At 38.0% G+C, this 17,406-nt stretch overlaps 1 long non-coding RNA gene across 1 annotated transcript in view; it reads left to right on the top strand.

The window, feature by feature from the left end:
• LOC126416310 (uncharacterized) overlaps positions 1 to 17,033 on the top strand; it is a 55,668-nt gene extending 38,635 nt beyond the window's left edge. The window contains exon 4 of the long non-coding RNA XR_007575436.1: positions 16,639 to 17,033. This is a non-coding gene — a long non-coding RNA (uncharacterized LOC126416310). The remainder of the gene's footprint in view (positions 1 to 16,638) is intronic.
• The last annotated feature ends 373 nt before the right edge of the window (positions 17,034 to 17,406 follow it).

Below are 17,406 nucleotides of genomic sequence, written 5' to 3'. Positions count from 1 at the left end.
TTCAACCTGGGAAAAGTGCTACTGAGTGGAGATGAGCATCTTTAATGCACAATGTATCAGAGATTCAGAACCATGCTCTTATCAGTGTGTGAGAATAGCCTTGAATCCATACTGAGAGGTGTCTGTAGCCAAACCCAGGTAATGGAGGGGATGGAAAATAGCCAAACAAGGAGCAGAACATAATTTAGATTTCAAAAGTGTGAATGTGACTCACAGGTTGGTGTCCAGTGGAAAGGAGCATTCTTGTAGAGCAACTCATGTAGGGTAAGGGCCAGTGCAGCATCCATCCATAATAAGTTTCTGAGAGTAAGCAATTTTAGGTAAAAATGCCTGGAGTTCTTTGACATTTGTAGGGTGAGGCTGGACTGTGACTGTGGCAACATGATGATTAACACCATCCCAGGGAAACCTTGAAGACCTAATACACAACGGATAGCTGGAAAAAGTATGACTTGGCCAAATTGCATCTCAATTCTGCAGTATGTAAGACCATAAACAAGGTGCATAATTTGCATAAATACTCTTCTGTGGAGGCACCCATAAGGATGACGTCATTGAGATAGTTGACGTACCCCAGAACAGATACTGTTAATTGTTTCAAAAATCCTGAAAAATCACAGGGGCCGTAGCCATACTAAATGGGAGGCACAGATATTCATACAACCCAAAAGGCATGTTAACCACAAAGAACTGTTTTAATACTCATCCAATGGAACCAGTAAATAGACATCAGATATATCAATTTTGGAGAAAAACTGCCCCCCACTGAGTTTAGCCAATAACTCGTCCAGATGGGGCAAAGAGTAGGTGTCAGTGACAGATTGAGCATTAACAAAAAAATTTTAAAGTTTCCATGCAATCAGGAGGGTGTAGATCACTCACTCGATGTAATAGGCTGTATGACCACCAATGACGTCAAGCTCCAAATCTGACAATTTTGATTTCACTTTATCACATAAAGCCACTGGAATAGGGCATGTACAGAAAAAAAATAGCTGCATCATAGGGTTCAGGGTAATAAGTGCTGTAAAATTTGTGGCACAAACTAAACCTTTAGAGAAAAGAGATGAGAACACAGAACACAGAGAATCTAAATGCTGGTAAGGGACCTGGTCAGGAAATAGGAGTGCCAAATTCAAAATGGTAAAACCAAGCTGTTAAAGCATCTGGACTGAACAAATTTGAAGTACTAGCACCATCCCCTACAAGAAGTCAAGGAATGAACCATAGATTTATAATTAGCGAGGCCATAAATTTCCCCAAAATTGGAATATGCTTCTTGTTGTAACTCACCAAACATCAAGTACCTGGAGAAAATGTCAGAGATCCCAAATCCACATAAGTTTGTGAATTTAGCTAAGTAATAACTGCACACATATTCACTTGTAATCTCAGCAGTTTTTCCATTACTCACACTTTTTCAAACAGCTTGTTATGATTCACAAGCACTGGAGACACACAATTAATACCCATATCCATGTCTACAGGAGGGGGCTGGGAATGACATACAGACACTACGTGTCCTTTTTTCCTACAGTTGCTGTAAGTTGCCCAGCACTTACGGCACACAGTCCTGTCATGTTGCATAAAACAGTGTGGGCAAGATGGGAGTGCAGATTGCTGCTGTCACTGTGTTTTTTGTGGTGCAGAGGCCGTGGTTGTAGGGCTGCCATGTCATCCTCCCCCCCCCCCCCCCCCCCCCCCCCCCCCCGTCCTCCTGAGAAGTGACTGACACCTGATGACCGTAACAGGAGCCACCACATTGATGTCACATCACCCCTTAATCTGATCACTCACAGCACAAGGTACCTCGATAGACAGAAGTATTTCAGCATTTTTTAGTTGTAGGAAGGTGCTTAGCTGAGGCCATGGGGTGGAGGTGGGGGGTTTACTGGTTACTGAGAGCTTCAATGTTAGGCATGTTATGGAGCTCCTTAGGCAGATAGTATTCAGGGATGGAAAGAAAACCAATGTTCACTTGGTATGTCTGCCGGGGGTGCGGGGCTCATCCAAGATTTGGAGGCAGCCTTGCCGGTGGCTATCAAGCATGTAGGAAGCAGTCATCTGCAAGTTGTGGCTCACATTGGCACCAACAGTGCCTGTTGCATGGGTTCTTTGGTGATCCTCAGTTCATACTGGCAGGTGGTAGTTGTAAAGACTGCTGGCCTCGTCCATTGACTGCAAGCAGAGCTCACAATTTGTAGCATTGTTCCCAGAGTTGATCATGAAGCTTTGATTTGGAGCCGAGTGGATGGTCTCAACCAGAGGCTTTGTTGACTCTGTAACAGTTTTGACTGCAGATTTCTGGACCTGCATTATCATGTGGGGATTCGTAGGACTCCCCTTGATAGATTAGGTCAAGAGTGCACTACACAAAGGATGCAACTACAACAGTAGCAGAGTACTTGTAAGTACACATGAGGGTTTTTTAGGCTATGCGGTAGTTTGAGGTGCTCTGATGAACAGTTGCCAGTTGATTCACAGCAAAGGAAGACAAACAATGGTCAGAATAAAGTTAATTTCACTGCCACAATTTTATCAGTAAACCGTCGAAGTATTTGAAATAAAGTTTCTGAATTAACCCCCTCAGGAAAGTTCTCATGCTAAAAATATTATTGGGACTGAGAGCTGGCTGAAACCTAAAGAGGAAAGCTCTAAGATATTTAGTGAGTTATGGAACATATATTGGAAAGACAGATTAGAGGCCATAGAAGGGGGAGTTTTCATTGCAGTTGACAAAAATTTTGTCTGTATTGATGTTGAAGTTGAGTGTGACAGTGAAGTTGTCTGGATTTGCTGTGGCAGTTCTAGAGACATTCAAAGAAAGTCTACAGTCAATAGCACATAAATATTCCCATTATGCAATACTAGTTGGAGGCAATTTTAACCTGCCGAGTATAGACTGGGACGTTTATGGATTCACTGCAGGGGGTACAGACAGACAGACATGTAAAATACTTTTGAACACATTTTCTGAAAATTGTCTTGAGCAGTTAGCTCAGCAGCCTGCACACAGTGGAAATATCTTAGACCTCGTAGCTACAAATAGGCTGGACCTTATCGATAGTGTCAGTATGGAACCTGGAATTAGTGATCGTAACGTCATTATAGCAACTATGATTACTAAAGTTACTAAATCAGTCAAGAAGGCCAGGAGACTGTTGCTGCTAGACAGAGCGGATAAGCAGTTATTAACATCTTTCTTAGACAGTGAGTAGACATCACTTAGTACCAGTAAGATGGGTGTAGAGGTATTATGGACAAAGTTTAAGCAGATTGTAAATTGTGGTCAGGTAAGTTACGTGACTAGTAAGTGGATAAAGGATGAGAAAGACCCACCATGGTTTAATAACAAAATTTGTAACATGCTAAGGAAGCAGAGGCTGTTGCAATCCAGTTTCAAAAGGGATGCACAAATGACAACAAGTGAAGGTTAGTACAAAGAAGAGACCCAGTACCCTAGCAACTGAATCACATTCTCCGCCCGGGATTTGACTACCTCTCATCACACCCCTAAATGAGTGTTTTTCCACCACCCACTGATCCTACACAATATCCTCTTCCATCCCTACACAACTCCTGCTCCTAACATCTTGCCTCATGGCTCATGTCCCTGTAATAGACCTAGGTGCAAGATCTGTCCCATACATCCTCCCACCACCACCTGCTCCAGTCCTATCACAAGCATCACTTATCCTATCAAACTCAGGGCTACTGCTATGGTCGCAGGTTCGAATCCTGCCTCGGGCATGGATGTGTGTGATGTTGTTAGGTTAGTTAGGTTTAAGTAGTTCTACGTTATAGGGGACTGATGACCACAGATGTTAAGTCCCATAGTGCTCAGAGCCATTTGAGCCAAAGTCAGGGCTACCTGTGAAACCAGTCATGTGATCTACAATCTACAAGCTAATCGGCAACCACTTTGCTGCATTCTACATGGGTTGCAATCAATAACCTGTCTGTCCACATGAATGGCCACTGACAAACTGTCTCCAAATAACAGCTGCACACCCTCTTGCTGACCACCCCGCCCAACACAACATCGTTCATTTCAGTGACTGATTTACAGCCTGTGCCATCTGGATCCTTCCCCCCAACACCAACTTTTCTGAATTGTGCAAGTGAAAACTCTCCTTGCAAGATATGCCATGTTCTGGTAACCATCCTAGCCTCAACCTTCGCTAGTCATTGTCCTTACCCATCTAAGCCAATCCCTATTCCCATTCCAGCACTACACAGCCCTCCATTCCACCAATGCACCCACAGCCTTTTTACTTCTCTCCTTTTCTACTAACCCCTCCCTCTGCCCCCTGCCCCCTCTCCCCATGCAGCCCACAGTCTAACCTACTGAATGCACCTAGCTGCCCTACTTTTTCTCCACCTCTCTCCCACAAGCAGCACTTTTCCATCCCCAAACCCTACCCTGCTATTCCTCCCCCTCCCTGTCCTAGCCTCCTATTTACCCCCACCACCCTGTTGCTTCTCCCATCATGTGTGTGTGTGTGTGTGTGTGTGTGTGTGTGTGTGTGTGTGTGTGTGTGTGTGTGTGTGTTATTTATCAGCAACAAAGGCATTGTTGGCCAAAAACTCACTTTCTGACACTCTTTTTGTTGCACCTATCTGTGATTCAGGATCTCTGTTATATGGTGAGTAGCAACTATCCTTTTCATAGTATTGTTGTAATCCATTCTAGATTTTCCATTAATAAATTTAAAAATCATTCACAATGAGTCAGTTTTTCATGCATCTAGTGTTCTTTACAACACATCTTCTGAGCTATGTGTGGTACCATGATATGTATGTAGAGCATTTAATGGCATATTTGGATACTATAAGCAAAATCTATTGTGAATAGAGTTAGTACACAGAAATAATAAAATTAAACATCATAGACGATGTGGCAGTTTTTCATGCATCTCATTGTTTATGATGTCATATCTCCTCAACTATGGTATGTAAATGGTTCTTATCCCCACAGCATTTGTTGCCTGACAGTGAGGAATATATGTACTGAGTTTGGTTGAAATCAGTCCAGTGGTTTAGGAGAGTATGTGTAACATTCAGTCATACATACATACAGTCATACATACATCTTTACATAAGGGGTCCATGATAGTATCACATGTAGAGTTACCTCCAGATATTTCACAACCCCCTATGCTGCCTCATAAATGGTACTGCAGCATTTTTATTAGAACTAACACTTAGATCAGTTTTCCGCACCAGTTTTGCTCAATGTTTAGTGTACATTGTGCCATTGTTCTAACAGTACTAGCAACTTTTCCAAGTATTATTATAACTAAATCATCTGCATTTACTTGTCAAAAGTAGCCTCTTGTATTTAACTGTTAAATAAGTTCATTCATCACTAGGACAAAATCCCTCCTTGTGGATTCCCAATAAGAACTTATTTGAGTTAGTAACACTATCATTCAACTTAATTCCCACTGTAAAGTTCCCCACTAGGGTAGCCAATTGCTCACAAACAGCCATTGATAATATCTTTACAGAAAAGTCCAATGAACAAAATTATATTACAAAACCAATAGCCAATAGCCTCTGAGACCATGACATGCAGTTCCTTCTGTTAAATGTTAATACTGAACAGGATATGAAATCTGTTAAATCTGAGCTCAAAAGGGCAATCAATAAGCCAAAAATTGATTATTTTGGGACACTCCTCACAGACATTCACTGGAGCGATGTTTACAGTGCTCATTGTATGAATGAAAAACATAACACTTTTGCTAATAAAGCGTTTACCTTATTTGAACACTGTTTTCCCCCAAAACTAACCAAGGTTAGAGCATAGTCTACATAGAAGCCTTGGATTACTTAAGGAATAGAGGTATCTTATAAAACAAAAAGAAAACTGCATCCGTCAATCTGAAACAGTTCTGATGTTGATGCTTTATTCTTTTTTTGTCCATGGATCATTTCTTACAATGATATTGGACAATTTCATTTTTACATAAATCTTACATATACATAGCTAGTTACAAAAAAGGTAGTACATATGCATGTATTTTATAGAATATTTACAGAAAATGTCATTAAATTACATTACAAAAAATGTATACACACACACACACACTATTTAATTTTTTATTTCAAGATATTCTTTAACACTGTAAGAGCAAATATTGATCAGATGTCTTTTTAATTTTCTTTTAAAAAGAGACATACCTTCTATCATCGTTCTGCATTGTAGTAGACTGTTGTACAGTATGCACCCAGCATTTACAGGTTCTTTTTCTGTTAATTTTAGCCTGCTTCCTTCTATATGATAGTCATTTTTTATTCTTATAATATGGGTTCTCTAGGTGATACTTCTGTGATGCATCATACAGCTCTCTTTTGTAATCTTAATACCCTTTGTTTGTGCACATTTGCAGCATTTTCCAATGCCAGGCTGCCATATGAGAGGTGTGAATGGACTAGTCCATAGTACATTGTTTGTAGAGTGTGTCTGTTTACTAACTTTGACATTTTTCTCATCAGAAATATGCATGAACCTTTTGCTGCACCTGTTATTTATGTGATACCTATCCACTGTTACACCTAGAAATTTATAGCTGTCTGTCTCCTTTAGTTCTAGGTCTCCAAGCCTGACTGTGATGTTGTCCAAAGTGTGTTGTTTGTTTGCATGTATCTGTATATATGTTGCTTTGGTTCCATTTATAAAGATATTGTTTTCCCTGAAATAATTATTTCCACTTTTCATATGTAGCGAAGCTTTCTCTTGCAGATCATCTGTTGTAGAACTGGTAACAACAATTGAAGTGTCATCTGCATACATGACTACACTATCGAATACCGATTTGGTCACATCATTGACATACAAAATGAAAAGTAGTGGACCAAGGACGGATCCTTGGGGAACTCCATATTTAACAATTTCATAATTTGGAAAGACACTTGTAATATTATTTTTCACTTTTTGCTTTATTTCTACACACTACTTTCTATTTTCCAAAAATGATTTAATGATGGCTACTGCTTTCCCCCATATACCATAAAGATGAAGCTTTTCCAATAGGATGTCATGACATACACAATCAAATACTTTAGATAGGTCCAGGAACATACCACAGACTTTCTTCTGTTCATCAAGTGCTTTAGTTACCAGTGTTACAAATTCAGTTCTTGCTGTTTTGATTGATTCGCCCTTTCTGAATCCATGTTGTTCATCATTTAGAATATTGCATGTTTAAATAAAATTTAATATTCTGTCTTTTATTATGGTTTCTATTATTTTAAAGAATACAGATGTAATAGTTATATGTCTGTAGTTTCGTGGGTCTTTTTTGCAGCCTCCTTTATGTACAGGGATTCGCCCTTTCTGAATCCATGTTGTTCATCATTTAGAATATTGCATGTTTAAATAAAATTTAATATTCTGTCTTTTATTATGGTTTCTATTATTTTAAAGAATACAGATGTAATAGTTATATGTCTGTAGTTTCGTGGGTCTTTTTTGCAGCCTCCTTTATGTACAGGGATTACTTTACTCTTTTTCAGGCACATTGGAAATATTCCTTTTTCTATAGATAAGTTTATCAGACAGGCTAATGGCCTTACTAGCCATTGTGAACGGCATTTGATTAGTTTATTGGATGTAACATCAAGTCCCTCAGTGTTTTTAGTTTTTAGACTATGTATTATTTTTACAATTTCTGATTCATTAGTTGAGATCAGGAATAAGCTTTTTGTCTCACATAGAATTTTTATTGTGTTTATTTTGGAAATATTATTTTGAGTTATTAATTTGTCCACAACTTCAATATAGTGTTTGATTAAAGTATTGCTGACGTTTTGTGCATCCCTCAGTTCCCTCCCATTTACCTCAAGTGTTATGTTATCAGTGTTTACCACACCTACACCTTTCCTCTTTTCATTTATGAGAGGCCATATGGTCTTAGAGTTATTTGTTCAGGTTGCTATCTTGTTTTAATAATATGTCGATTTAGTCTGTTTTATCAGTTTGGTGTATGTTTTATTCTTTTCCCTATATGCATCCCTATTTTCTTGGGTTGGCCTTAACTGACACTTTTCATACATATTTTTCACCTCTTCCTTCTCCCTTTTTGCCTCTACTGTGACCCAATTTTTATTCTTATTCTTATTTATTTCTCTACATACTAATGGACATGCAACATCTATGTAATGGCATAATGTTTTGCAGAATAATTCCCATCTTTTGTCTACATTTTCTGTTAAGTATACTTCACTAAACTATTCGCTTTCCAATAGCCTTTGTAGCTTATCTATGTTTGTTTTCTTTGTTTGTCTATACTCTTTAAATATTTTTTCTGGCTTTCCTATGTTGCCTACTAATTCAGCTACTACCCCATAGTGGTCTGCTATGGTCGTGTTTATGACCTGTACTGTCTGCCTGTGTTGATGTTTTGATTTTCTATGACACCTTTCTTTTTACCTGCTGGTACAAAAAATCCTCCTCCTTGAGATGCTTTTGCTTCTTTGTTCTCTCACCCCTCCTGTATCTTGCCTGCAGGATCTCTGTCACAGCTTCTTCTGCTGGTGATGACATTGCTTCTTTTTCTGCTGGTGATGACACTGCTTCTTTTTCTGCTGGTGATGACACTGCTTTTCCCTCCTCTACAGGGCAGAGTGTAGTTTCCTCTTCTGTTCTTTCATCTTGTGTTGTTTTGAGTTTGATACTGGATACAGTATTGTATCTTCTATGCCTTCGCTCATTGACAGTGTATAGGCCTACGTACATGTTCTTGTGTCCTGCTAATTTTTTCTAATATTTCTTTGCACAGAATTTGTTTACCATAGTTGTTTCTGTGCAGGCCATGCTTTGTGAAATGTTCTCTCACTGAGCTTGTTGCTTCGTAAATGTAACATTAGAGAAATAGCTACATATCTTCCTGAGTTTTCTGTCTGTGTTGATGATTTCTCTGTTTACACATGAAGCATCAATCAGGTCATGCCTGTGTGGAATGCTTATGACATATTCACTGGAATGTTTAAGTTTTCCTAACGATTCTCTCAGAGATCTGGTTGCATTTACACTTTGATCCTTATATACATTGTTTCCTCCCCCAATAATAACACATTTGGAATCATATGTCACTGTTGTTTCACAATCTTTTAGAACTTCATTTAGCATATTACAAGAAATACGGCAAAATATTAAAGACTGCAATATGGACATCAAAGCAAATATATTGCAAGGAAAAAGATAGTCATATCAGATAACAAAATAAAGACAATATGGGATATAGTGAAGGAGGAGACCAGTAGAACCAGACATGAAGAGGGACAAATAGCATTAAGAGTAAATGATACACTGGTGACAGATGTGTATAGTGTTGCAGAACCTTTTAACAAACGTTTTCTTACTGTCACTGAAAAGATGAGGTTGTCAGGTTCTGTGGATGCTGCTATGAAATACCTTGGACCAGACATTTCAAGTAACTTCCGTAATATGAATTTGACCCTCACTACCCCAACAGAAATAATGTCCATCACAAAATCTTTAAAATCAGAAACATCTATTGGGTATGATGAAATATCAACAAAGTTTATTAAAGAATGTGGTTCTGAGTTAAGTAGCATAACCAGACGTTTATCAGTGGAATATTTCCTGAATGGTTGAAATATGCTCAAGTTAAGCCACTGTTTAAGAAGGGTGATAAAGAAATAACATCAAATTTCCGTCAAATTTCTGGCATTAGGAACTTGCTTACTTTGTACAAGAAATAGTAGTAAATAATAATAGTGATGCTGTCACTGTTTGTTGGTAATATTTACTGACAAAATGCAACCTAATGCTAGATTGCGTATTTATGGCTATCCTGTGTGGCCATTTTTTGTATGACTTAAAAAGACTGAGAGATTATTAATTGATCACCAATGTGTCGGTTCTTGATTGTGTTCAGGAGATGTACGGATTGATTACGTGAAGGAGTTTTCTTAATTGACCTTTTGACTCAGATTGCCTTCACGCAATCAGAATCTTTGATGAAAATACCTAAAGGACCTATTTAAATATAAAAATGGAAATGAAAGCAAATTAGTGGAATTTCATAAGAGAACGATTAATAGATCAGAAGTTGAACACATTAGTGATCTCCCAAGTACAATCGAGACACCACGATAAAGAGCGAACCTGTAACAAAGCTCTTATACAGTTTGAACATCATTTTTGGTTAGTGAAAGAAAAGAATAAGAAAAAAAATTACTGCATCATAAAATATTAATATATTTTCAACAAATTGGCTTTAAACTTCTAGACATTGACAAATACACAATAAATACATGATTTACATCTGATATTTCTTTTGTACGTGGCACATTCCAATAATCGCTGCCCTGTCAATCCGTTCCTTCTTAAAGTTAAATGTCCTTGCATGTGCGTAAGTACATTATATCTTCACCCGAGGTACCGAAACATTTGTTCATCATTTCACATAGTTTGTACACAAAATAAAAACACAACTTGTAAAGTGCTATGTAGCACATCTGAATATGGCGGTGACCAGAAGTACAAGGGATAATGAAGTCTCTAGAAAATTTCTCAACAAAAGATAGGTTGTTCTTTCTTCTGTTTCACAGCTTCTTGCTATCAAGTGCTGCAGCAATGATTTTAAATATCTGCGCCCAGTGGGTCATAGTGTTTATTTAGAGTACTTAAATGCTGGATGAGCGTCTTGGTACAGAAGTACACTAAAAAAAATTATTCTAATGAGGACTTTATGAAGTTTAGCACAGGTAACTAACTATACCTTCCACTTCCTCACAGAAGACCTTTCAGGGTGATAGCCTTACTAGTTCAGTCAAAAGACTGTATTTGACTAGGGCTTCACAATATTTGCTCATAGTCCTTTCTTTCTTGCAAGGTTGAATAAGCTTCTTATCTGCTACATCTGCAGTTCCAGATTGCTTTTACAACAAGGTACGGTCCTCTTTGTGTACTTCTTGTTGATTGAGCAGTTTTCTAAATATGACATCAGAATAGCAGATCCCATTTCATATGCTATTTCCTCAAATACTGTTGGGTTCCTTATTGAAGTTCTGGTTTCATATAAGCATGAGTTTAGGTCTTACCTGTATAAGTCCCAGTCCGTTTTCCTGGGATTCTTGCCATGGTCTGCTGAACTCCCATTCCAACCTCAATACACAAGTGGTCATATAAGGATGGTTCCACCATCACACAATATTGTTTGACATAACTATCCATAAGAGTGGGCCCAAAAAATATACCAGTTACATCTTTCCTTCTTCTACTTATGAAACACCAGGCTCTAGGCACTGCCATCATGAACAACCAACATTTGTTCTTTCTGCTGAGAGCAGCCGTCAGTCTACTCACCTCCTGGGAAGGAGGAGTATTGTTCCTGTAAGGCAGGTGAGATGAGGCCAGTATTACTTCCCTCAGGCCTCCTTCCTCACACTGTTTCATCCTAATGGTCACTAGGTCCCTGGAACAAAAGTTTTCCTTTGGCATCAATGAAATTCCTGTCTTGCCATAAATGCATGTTCTAGAGTTGTTTGGATTTCTAACATAAATAAACCAACCTCCAGTTCATAGATGGCTTGAAATGCCCTATTTATATAGACAGGGTTCCTAGATCAGGGCCATGTCCACCTCCTATCTTCTCAGAAGACAGCTCAAAGCAACAGTTGTCCTTTTACTGTGTTGCAGGTTTATCTGCAAAACTTTGTGATTAAGCAAGCTGGGATATTTTCACTTCCCCTCTTGTTTTGCCATCTGCTTCCTTAAAATTCATTTTTTCATTTTTGACTAATTACTGTTAACATACATGAGTATAATCTGCATTTCCATAAAAGAGAAAGGTTGGCCCTCAGTCTTAAAAAATATACCACCAGATCAAATTTTGTGATTACTTTTGTGTATATCATCAATTTTCTAATTTATTTCGACTATTCCTAGTTAATATCTTTTGTTATATGGTGAAATCAGTAATTGTTTTGTAACTTAAATTCTATGTTGACTTATAAATAAACATAAATCCTGTTTGAATTATGAACATTTGGAAGATGAAACACTGGCATTCTTTAAGTATTTATTTGGCTCTATTCGAAAATGTGTTAGCAAAGCCAGCCCTTAATTAATTCCACAGTAATTACCAGTTTCATAACAAGCATTTTTTGAATAACTATATCTGTTAATTTAATCATTTAAACAAATAATCTGGCTTGAACCTCATGGTAGAAGAAACTGTTAAAAAGAACCAATTTTTTGATGTATTCAGTTAATATAATGAGTGATATTTTAATTATAATTTCTGTAAATTAAACATCAAACAATGTATAGTTTCAGTCCCTATTATTGTGATGATATATAAGGGCCCAATTTTTGGTCCTGAGACAGTCAGTCCATGGACAATTTTCAGACGAAAAACCCTCGGTGGTTAGGTCAACAACAATGCATCAACTTAACTGTGAAATAAGCGTAACACAATTAGGCTGTGTGTTAAAACAATGAGAGTGTCTGTTCAGTACATACTGTATTATTCTGCATGAACTGTAAACTGTGTGGTTAGGTTTTTACTGCTCGTAGATGTTCAACAGTAAACTATTGTAGCAGTATGTTGATGTTTGCTTGCAACCTGTTGATGACACTTATCAGGAGAGGGGGGGGAGGGGAGGGTGTGTGTGAACAGTGAATGTAAAGAACTGTGAAACACAAATGTGCACCTGTTGGCTACATCATTTAAAGTAGTCAGTGTTGAACTTCCATCCCCATTTTTTGGACAGTATAGCAGTACAATACGTCAACACTGAGGACAATCAATGAGGAAATAAAGCAAGTGAGCATCACAACTTGCAGTGTCCAACTTGCCACTTGCCACCATGGTTGCTTCTGATGCCTTTGATTACTCTGATGGCAACCTGAGAGAAACCTAAGTACCGTTTCTGATGCCATTCTTGCATTGCCCTTAGGGATTTTTCACCGACTTCCACTGCAAGAGTCCAGCTGTCTGATACAACAGTTCGGTTTAGTAAGTAAAGTAAAGTTGTAAGGCATTAACAGACCCCAATCAGCAGGTTCAGCCCCCTACTTGGGAAGGTTTGCTCTATCCTTCACACTTTCAGGCACCTTTCCATTGTGAAGTATGTGAGTTGCGTGTTTATATAAACGCATCTGTTAAATGTTGTTGACTATAATGGTGTGTGTGTCTAGTGTAATGTCATGTTCATGTTCTATGATGATGGAACAAGGTAGAGAGTGAAACCCAGTGCCAGCACATAGCCTACTCCTCTCAAATAGTACCAAATGGGCTGCCAAGCATAATGTCCGCATGTGCCCAATGGCTCACCATCGACAGTGTCATACACCCTCACTTCAAATTGTAGAGAGGTGTAGAATCTAATCCAGGACATTTGCACAAAGACCGGTGATCAAAAACCTTATGCCACCACCTCTCCTTCCCTTGCTGACCAAATACTGGCAGCGAAAATTTCATCATTCCCCAGGACTCAAACCAGCTTACACCAAGTCGAGCACCACTACATAGGTGAGCATTAGCACCTTTGGCTAAGATGGTGGATAACCTTTCAGTTGATTATCCTCCAGTCCCCTGTGAAGGCCATCTGGTCCTCCACCGACAATTTATCAAACAGTGTCTTTGGAGGAGTATCCTTAAGAAGTTTCAGCATCCAAATTAATATATCTGTGGTACTGAAGAGCTCTGCTGCTGTGTTGACCAATAGCTTCACCTCCTCCCACAGGGATATCTTTGGCACCATCTCCTGAAGCCAATCCACTGCTCCCATCCCCTTGTCCAGATAGACCTCCTGAATTTGTAGTCTGGACTTGTGTCCTCCCTAGTCTTCTCAAAAAGACCAACTGAACAAGCTCCACCTGTTGCAAGGGTATGTTGATCAGTAGATATCCCTGTTGGCTAACCGCCATCCTAAAAATTGATACTGCAGTACTATCACCCTGTTTCCTTATTTCTTAACTTGGTTTTTTTCTGTATCTATTTTCTCTTGAGAAATGGGAGCATTAGTCTCCTCCCTTGCTCTCTTGTTCCCTGTCTTTGTGGTAGAAGGTGTCTGATTACCTCCTTCACCCTAAGACAGCCTTTTTTTTTTGGGAGGTCTTTGGTTCAAGCTCTTTTAACTCCCACTATTTGTGTTTAGGAAGTCATTCTTTACCTTACTTTTCTTTTTACTCTTTGAGAAGTTTTCTACTCTAAGTCCCAGACCCTGACTTAATCTTGACCTGGTCCAACTTCTCAGTGAAAATCCCAAGTTTTTGGATTGGTCTATGAACCAACCCATTTGTGGAAACAGCTTCCACTGATTCCAGCTCTGATGTTGTGGAGATTGAGGTGTTATCATGTCCCTCAGCTTTTGTTTTATCTTGTTCTGTCTTCTCCACTTTAGTTCCATGACAGTTGGAGATTCATTCAGTTGACACCACAGATCCCCACACAGTGCAAGGATAATTACTCAGCAAAGTCGCTCAGTATCCTAAGCTTCTGTTAAAAACACATCTTTCCACGTGCCATGCACTGCTTGGCATGGGTTGGATCACACTTCAGGTTGATAATCTAGGGAATTGGAAAAGGGTTATGGGAGTGGAAATGGTTCATCTACTGAGGCCTGTCTGGTATTGACATCCAGCCAGTAGCTACGCTGTACTCAACATTGCCCTCAGCTTCACATAAACATGCAAGCCTTTCTCCCTACACAGTCAGTAGTCAGTACTTATCATCTGCATCTATGTGTATATCTATATGACTACCCTGCAGTTCAGAATAAAGTGCTTGGCAGAGGGTTCACAAATGATCTTCAAGCTAGTTCTCTACCATTCCACTCTCAAATGATGCACAGGAAAAATTAGCACTTAAGTCTTTCTGTGTGAGCTCTGATTTCTCTTATTTTATCATGACCATTTCACCATGTAGTTGGGCTCTACCAGGATATTTTTGCAATCAGAAGAAAAAGTTGGTGATTGAGATGTCACAAGAAGATCCAGCTGCAATGAAAAATGCCTTTGTTTTAATGATTACCACCCGAGTTCACATTTCATGTCCATGTGCCTCTCTCCTACTTCACAATAATACAAAATGAGCTCCCTTCTTTGAACTTTTTCAATGTTCTCCATCATCCATCAGTCTCCCTTGATGTGAATTCCACACTGCACTGCAGTATTCCAGAAGAGGGTGGACAAGAATGGTGTAAGTAGTCTCTTTAGTAGACCTGCTTCACTTTCTATGTACCCTGCCACTAAATCGTAGTCTTTCGCTTGCTTTTTCCACAGCATTATCATTCAAATTTAAGTTATTGTAATCCCTAAGTATGTAACTGAATTTACAGCCTTTAGATTTCTGTGATTTATCATATAATCGAAATTTAGCAGATTTATTTTAGTACTCTTGTGGATGACTTTACACTTTTCATTGTTTAGAATCACTTCCCACTTTTTGTGCAATACAGATAACTTTTCTTCAACAAGATAGTTTCCCCTTGAGAGGATGGATAGGGATAGCACATAGTAATGGTTTACAAACCTACCTAATTGTGATGTAGTTAGCAAACAATGAGTATGTGTAATTTGGGGGGTTGGGGGGCGATGTTGGGAGTGGGTGGGTGGGTGGGGTTGGGGGGGGGGGGGGAGAAATCTATACTTCCACTGGTCAAATACCATTAGACAAGTAACTGGCATTACAATATTCATGTAATATCAGATACAAAAATTACTAAATGAAAGTTTATACTAGTGTGACGATAAATTTTTCTGTATGAGTGCCTTCAAATGTGAAAAGGCACCTTATCTAGAAAGGTCAGATCTACCTGCAGACTTTAAATATGCAAGACAGCTTAAAAAATTAATTTTCTACCTAATACAGAGACAGCAATGTTGAAAGCAACCTATCAATTCAATTTCTCTCATGTGAATGAATTAAACCATTACAATGACAGCATTATATTTTGTGACAAATATTGCTTTTAAATTCAGTCAAATAGCATACATAATTTGTAAGTATTTGAATTAGTCAGCCTCTGACAACAGGAAAGGGATCACATGCTAGCATACAGGTTATCAGAGAAAATGATAAGGAGTAGATATGTTAACACTGATTGATCAATTTCAATTAAACACTACACACAAATAAATTGTAAACAGAAACATTAAGTAGTGTTTTGTGGAATAGTTCAGTATTAGCGACAATTTTTTTATCTTTTTTTTCAGTATTGCATCCTGGAAGATGATGATGGTGTCATATCTCATGACATTTACCTGTATATACCATACAATTTCTTTTACATGATAATTCGATTTTTCTGTTTGATGTTGTTTGTAATGAGGATATGTGACTCTTTCCCACAGTCCCCTGCTTTTCATCTCACATTCCCAGCGAAGCTATTAATGACATGTTGTATGTAATATTTTGTAAATAAATTGAGGTAATTATGCAAAGTAGAATAAAGTATAATATTACTCTTTTTTCAGATCTTTTATGAATTTTGACTGCATAAATAACATATTTTTTTACTGATCTTGACAACTAAGGCAAAGGCAGTGTCTGTTGCATGTAAACACTCGAGCATCGATTGCCTCTTATGCACAACATATTGTATTTGTCCTGACACAACATTATTTTGTAAATAATTATGTCATCATCATTTCAGTATAATTTGATCTGGTGGAGATCTCTAGCAGATTTAAGTATACAGCCAAGGGACTTATATGTACAAAAGAGGCCAGATACTCTCTCACCAGCAAGATACAAAACACAAGAGAGGCAGATAAGAAAGAAATTTTTAACAGAATTTACTGAATTGAGAGTCCATGAAATTCTATGATCTTTTGGTGTAAACATAATGGAAGTAAGAACAATTCTGTACCAAACTTGTACAAGGGACACTTTGCAGAAAAAAAGTAAAGTTAGACTGGATTACTAACATTTTTATTAACTACTTTTGACTTTATTGTTTTCTTAAACACCATTTCTTGTAAGATTAGTAATGACTAGATTTATATATGATCAGTGCTTCAAATATAATGTGTGACTAGGATGTAATGTTTATCTTTTAAGCTGTTTTTATGGTTTAAGCATTTATACTAAAATATTCGTTTTACAATTTTGCTCTTTGAATTGTATTATTGTTCACAAAAACATTACTTTTACCATTACATTTAGTGACATAATGACTATAATTTAAAAAGTGCCGTATCATTACATCACACAGTATTATACATAAGAAATTATGTACATCAAAAAGTACAGCTGCCTTACAAAGTTTATTGTAAAAATTCTTCTTTCTGTTATGTTTTACACATATGTACTTTCATATGCTGACTTAATTCACTTGTTATATTCATACAGTATCTCATCTATAAATTTCATGCAAGAGATACAGGGATTTTGGGGGAGTGGGGTGAGGTGGGGGTATTGT

Source organism: Schistocerca serialis, chromosome 8 (genome assembly GCF_023864345.2).
Source record: "Schistocerca serialis cubense isolate TAMUIC-IGC-003099 chromosome 8, iqSchSeri2.2, whole genome shotgun sequence".
NCBI classification, from domain to species: Eukaryota; Metazoa; Arthropoda; class Insecta; order Orthoptera; family Acrididae; genus Schistocerca; species Schistocerca serialis.
The sequence above is the reverse complement of the archived record's forward strand: the minus strand, read 5'-3'. Positions and strand labels throughout refer to the sequence as shown.